The sequence below is a fragment of the Brassica oleracea genome, chromosome C7 (assembly GCF_000695525.1).
Source record: "Brassica oleracea var. oleracea cultivar TO1000 chromosome C7, BOL, whole genome shotgun sequence".
In the NCBI taxonomy this organism is placed as follows: domain Eukaryota; kingdom Viridiplantae; phylum Streptophyta; class Magnoliopsida; order Brassicales; family Brassicaceae; genus Brassica; species Brassica oleracea.
In genome coordinates this window covers 26,932,601-26,938,778 of record NC_027754.1, presented here as the reverse complement: position 1 = coordinate 26,938,778, position 6,178 = coordinate 26,932,601, and the positions used below count along the sequence as shown (strand labels likewise).

At 27.5% G+C, this 6,178-nt stretch overlaps 1 pseudogene; it reads left to right on the top strand.

Moving 5' to 3' along the window:
- Positions 1 to 1,498, top strand: part of LOC106302974 — a 25,393-nt pseudogene extending 23,895 nt beyond the window's left edge.
- Positions 1,499 to 6,178: the final 4,680 nt, after the last annotated feature.

Sequence of the window (6,178 nt, the reverse complement as noted above, 5' to 3'; positions counted from 1 at the left end):
TAAAACTAATTTTGTATTTATAAAACATTTTTTTTATTTATAAAAACTATTTTATTATTTTTTGTATTTTAAATATGTTTTCTATTTCAATTTTAATTTTATATTTTCGAATTTCAATTTAAAAAAATAAATTTATAATTTTTTTTTTTAATTTTGGAAATATTCCGAGGAAGTTTATCCCTCGGAATATTCCGACGACATCTTCCTCGGAATATTCCGAGGAATTTCCGACGAACTTGTGGTCCTCGGAAATTCCGAGGAAATAGGGTTTCCTCGGAATTCCGTCGGAAATTTCCGAGGGATTTCCGAGGAAATATGAATTTCCGAGGAGTTATTTCCGAGGATTTTTTTCGTCGGTATGTCGTTGGAATAGCGTTATTCCGACGACATACCGACGATTTTTTCCCTCAGTATGCCGTTGTTTTCTTGTAGTGGATGCACGGCCGAGTTCAAAGAAAAAGACGAGCCTGTCATTCAGTTTAGTTGCATTCTTGGTGGGTGGACTGGACATGGCAGCGATAGACCTCGAGACATCATTAAATCTTCCGGTCATGTCTTTATCGGATACACCAGTTTGTTGCACATAAAAAAATGGGACATAGAAGAACTATTTGCTGCTACGGAGGCTTCTTTTGAATTCGAAGTGACTGACGGGACAAACCAGATCACAAACTGTGAGGTGGTCAAGTGTGGCTTTACTCTTATTTATGCACCCAATAAACCTGTTCATCCTGACCATGGTGGGACGATCTGTGGTCCGACGACCGAGAGTCGAGGCAACATCAACAATGAAGAAAGTCCTTTCAAGATCCTAAGTGGCCGAGAAACCTCTTCCTCCTCGGTGGCTCTAAAGATTGGCAGCGAGATCACAGAGAAGGTACAATCTTTCAAAGCTACAAGAAACGTAACAGACATCAAGCCTGGAGCTAAAACTGTTGCAGCTTCGTCGAAAGGTGGCAGTGGAATTCCTTTGGAGATCAGCTTTGATACTACTACAAAGAATAAGAAGGGTGGATCCATGTCACCGATGAGCTCAGGAGAAGGGGAACTTATTGATGAAGAATCTCCAAAGATTGATGATACCAATCAAGGAGTTGAAACAGGGTCTTGTGAATCTCCGAAAGATACAGAGAAATCTGGTAATGAACATAACACACGTAATGGAGCAAACAACTTATGTGAGCGGATGGAGAAACCTATACGGCTTATTTGTCTTGTGGTCTCCATTTGTGCTTGTTCATTATTTTTGCTGGGCAAGGACAACAAAAAGAGATGAAAAACTCCATCAATCAATTAAATATGTATTCATTCTATATCCATTTCATGGTGCTGATCATTTTTGTTTAAAAAAATGTGTAAAAGTATATTCAAATAAAAGACTGTTTGAAGGGAAATTTATTATGGTGTGTCATGGCTTTTACATGGTTTGTAGGTGGAAGTGTGGAACCATGACCGCACCACAGACATAGCTCATATGCTTGATCTCCTATGGATTTAATTGCGAGGAGGCGATTACAAACATTGTTGTCGATGTATATGTTGGTGAGATGCATGGTTGTCATGGGATTTTCTCTTATGTTCTACCATTACGTTCACCCACTCCAGATGTGATACAAAGTGAACTGGATTACATAACTTAATTATGAATTTTGTGAGTCGATCAGAAGTCCAGTGGTGAATGAGTTGGATAAGATGATCCCAAGACGTAGTGAGCTTATTTCCAAGCAGCCTATTTATCCATATTTTTTTGCTAAGGAATGTTATATTATATAGTATATCCATTATCGACCATTCATTTATCAAATTGAAATTATTATATATTTTTTTCTTAAATAAAATCTACGGAATTATCTAATGTGATTAAAATATATATGAAAACTAATGATTTAAAATAATAAAGATATGCCAACAATCTGTATACTTTCTATCATTTTTGTTTAATTACTTATTATTAAAATAAATTACACAGTTACATTAATCATATAATAAAAATTTAAATTTTGTATATGTTGTATTTTGAATTTGTCAAAACGAATATAAATTACTAAAACGGTTAAAAGTCTCACATAAACTTTTTTGATCAAAGTTTAATTTTTTTCTATAATAAGATACAATGATTATAAAATCATATCAATAAATAATTTTATTTTAATAGGTGTTTATGTTAATATGTGTATATATATATATATATATTTCCCATCGTTTAAATTAAAGTATACAATACGAAAATACATTCTTACTAGTTGATGTCCCGCACCTTGTGCGGATTAATATATTCAACAATTTTTAATTTTAACTTTTATTTTTATAAAATAATAATAATTCAACTCGATAAAAAAATTTAAATTATTATAAAATATTAAATTTTAATATTCATATTGGTAATCAATGTATTAAATTATGCTCTTTTGTGTCATATTTTAATTTATAAGATGTAGATTTTAGATCAAAATGTTTTCTAAAGTAATAATTAAATTACGAAATTTGTAATGAAATTAACATATATTGTATTTTGTCTGAAAAGAAATCATGTGGTACTGAAAGGATAATAAAAATCATAAATATAAAACATTAACAAAATAAAGATATTTTAGAAGTGTTCAATCTGGTAAAACCAAACTATTTAAAACTAAACAAAACCGAAATAGAGAAAATAGTTTTGATTTGGTACAACTGAATAAACCAAATGGATAATATTTTAAGAAAGTGCAGTATATGAATATGGTTCAATATATTAAGCAATCAAACCGAATAAACCCAATGAAACCGATTAATTCAGATATATTAGTATTACTTATATATAATTTTTTTAATAATATGTATTTGATCAATAATTCGAATAAAAATTAGAGAAACTAGTTATAATATTAGTCATTAAAATTATAAAATTAATATAAGATAAAAGTAATGATGATATTATCGCTAGATATTGTTAATATCTATTTATTAATTAAATGTTTTAAATATCATAATAATTATATATTAAATATACATTTTTAAAAAATAATTGTATATATATCGTTTGAATAGTTTAATGTTTATTAATTATATCAAATATCATGATAAATATATAGATATCAAAATAAAAATTAAAATAATAATATTAATTAAACTAATGCCATATCCTAGAATTATGGAAAAGATGACAAGTAAACAAATTAACTAAAATCTTGAACAATATGACAAATCAGCTAAATATCCTAAAATTATGGAAAGATGACAAATAAGTAAATTAACTAAAATCATGGAGAAGATAACAAATCAGCAAATTCACTTCTCAAATAATAGTATAGATATTTTGATATATGCGTTGAACATATATTGAAAAGTTAATATTTTAATTTTGAAATCTTCATTGTTTTTTAAAATGATTATAAATTATTGAAACCACTAAACATTCCACATTAAAAAAAAAAGCTTGGTGTAAAATTTTGTTACACAAATATGCAAATAATCATAAAATCATATGAGCAGAAACATAATTTAATAAATATCTATATTAAAAGTATACTATATATCTACATTAATATCATTTAAATTTAATTATATATTATATATGATAGATTAAGGAGTATTGATTGTTTTGATTTATTTACCCTAATATGATTGCGAATAAACAAGAGCGTTCGTTTGATTTATATGTGCACGCCAATTTATTACATAAAGCCCCGTTCGAAAACGCGCCTAGGGCGGCCGTATACTCGCCGGAAACGCGTGAAACAGTAACACGCCGTGGCGTTCTGCTCTAATTCGGTTGTTCATCGGAAAAATTTAGAAAATCCCTTTGTTTTGTAGATTTGTTGTTCGGAATCACATGTTAGGCTATAGATCTGGTCAATTTGTGTTACAGTCCACAATATTAACAAGAAAAAGCTATATATCGCAAGGTAAAAAAATGAAAACAGCAGCAAAAATCGCAGAGCTCTGAGGTTGAAGATGGGGCCATTTTAGTCTTTTCCCATTTCAGTTAACCCAACACTGAAAAAAAAAACAAAAAAAAGCCCAACAGTTGTTCAAACCCGGGTTAAATGAGACTTACAGAATCGATCTAACCACTAGACCATGAATCATCTTCAGGTTATACAGACATGTTTTGTATTTAACTCTCATGTTTATATAAATACCCTAAAACTAATCTCCGATTAATCTTCGATTAATCTCCAATTTTTTTCATAAATCGTTAGGCCCAACCCGAGCGCACGCGTAGCGCCTAGCGAGTTTCCGAACAAGAATAATAGTAACTGATTTCTTAGTTATTTAATATATAATTATTATTTTATTATTTCATAATATGCGAAAAACATAAAAAAGAATAAATATAAAATATTTATTATGCACAAGGCGCGGATCTTAACCTAAGTATGTATCTCTTTAATAATTTTAAAACTTAAAACATTTTCTAAATCTCAGGCCAAAACAAAATAACGAAATGAGAATAAACTAAAAAATCAGAATTTATATCGAGCAATAACCAAAATTCAAAAAACCACACAACAATGAGAAAAATATTGAAGATATATATAATTGGCACGTGAACGTAAACTTATCATACCATAATTAACTTTTAAATTGCTAAATCATGATATAAAGCCGAGCTGGCATAGTTTCATTGTAAACAAATAGTAGGTCTCAAATTCTTCGGCCTAAACATTAAGGGGAATGTATTCAATTGAGAGTTTTAGCTGATTTATGTCAAAATAAAAAATCCACCGTTATTGAAACATGAATTTAAAAAACTCATTTAAAATCCAGTGTTAATGAACTTGACAATTTATAAAGTACTCTAAAATCCACTGTTATTGAAAATATTTTAATTTGTGGAATTTTAAAGTTTTCAAGTGATTTTAAAATGTTTGGGTGAAGTTTGTTTGTTAAAAAAACAAAACTCAAATCTCATGGTTTTAGGTGATATTCTAAAGTGGTTTAACAAAAATCATTTTATTCTCTGCAATTCCTTAAAATCATCTAGAACTTAATTAAAAATCAAATCACCTCAAATTTTAGATATTGAATACATCCCCCAAGATCTTATGCGATAAGTGATTTTTTTACCTAATTTATTTTAAAAAATGTGATCAGCTCATAAGTAAACAAATTATGTAATTAGCAAAAAAGTTTTTAAAAAATTGTTTAAGGGATAAAAATATTAATTCGATTAAAAATATAAATTTTATTTGTTCATACGATATTTGTTAGGGCAATTCTCCTAAATAGACAATTTTCAAGTTTTGATCACAAAAGTAGACCACAAGGAGGAAAATGATCAAAATGTTTCATTTAATAGGTAAAAGGACCCTAATACCCTAGATATAAAAAAAAAAAATTTAAAATAAAAAAAAAAAATTTTATTGTTTTATATTATATGTTTTCAAATTCAAACTTTTTTATAATTTTTTTTTTAAAAATTTGTTTTTTCGAAAATATATATTTTTTTTTTTTCAAATTTTTTTTTTGTAATTCGAAAATACTTTTTGAAACTATTTTTAAAATTTTTATTTTAAAATTTTCATATTTATTTTTTAATTTATAAAATTTTAAATCTCAATCTCAAATTTCTACCCCTCAGACCCTAAGGTTTGGATTAGTTAACCGTATAAATGTATACTAGGATAAGACATGCGCCTTGCGCAGGGTGAGTTTATTTGTATATATTATCGATAGTTTTTTTTATATATGTGATCATTTTATTTATATATAAAATATTTTTTTTTGTTATTAAATAATTTCTTTCCGATGGATCAGATCAATTTTTATTAAAAATAGTTGAACAAAACTATAATTAATACATCATGGGTTGATCGGATTGGACATTAAACAAATTATGACATAAAAACCTTATTTTTTCCATCGAACACATTCTTGAAAAAAATGAACAGTATTGTTTTCACAGTTGAATTACTTTGACTTTTAACTTACATATGGTTTTGAAAGCTTTCATTTTAATGTTTTTAGTCGTATACTTAAGGAAAACTTACATTTTTGTAATTTAAAGTTGTTTTAAAAAAATTCAAAATATAACATATAAGAAAAAATCTAACATATAAGGTGTCCTCATTTTTGTATTTTAAAGTCGTTTTTAAAAAAAAATAACATATAAGATTTCCTCATTTTTGTATTTTAAAGTCGTTTTTAAAAAAAAATAACATATAAGGCTTTCTCATTTTTGTAATTTAAAGTC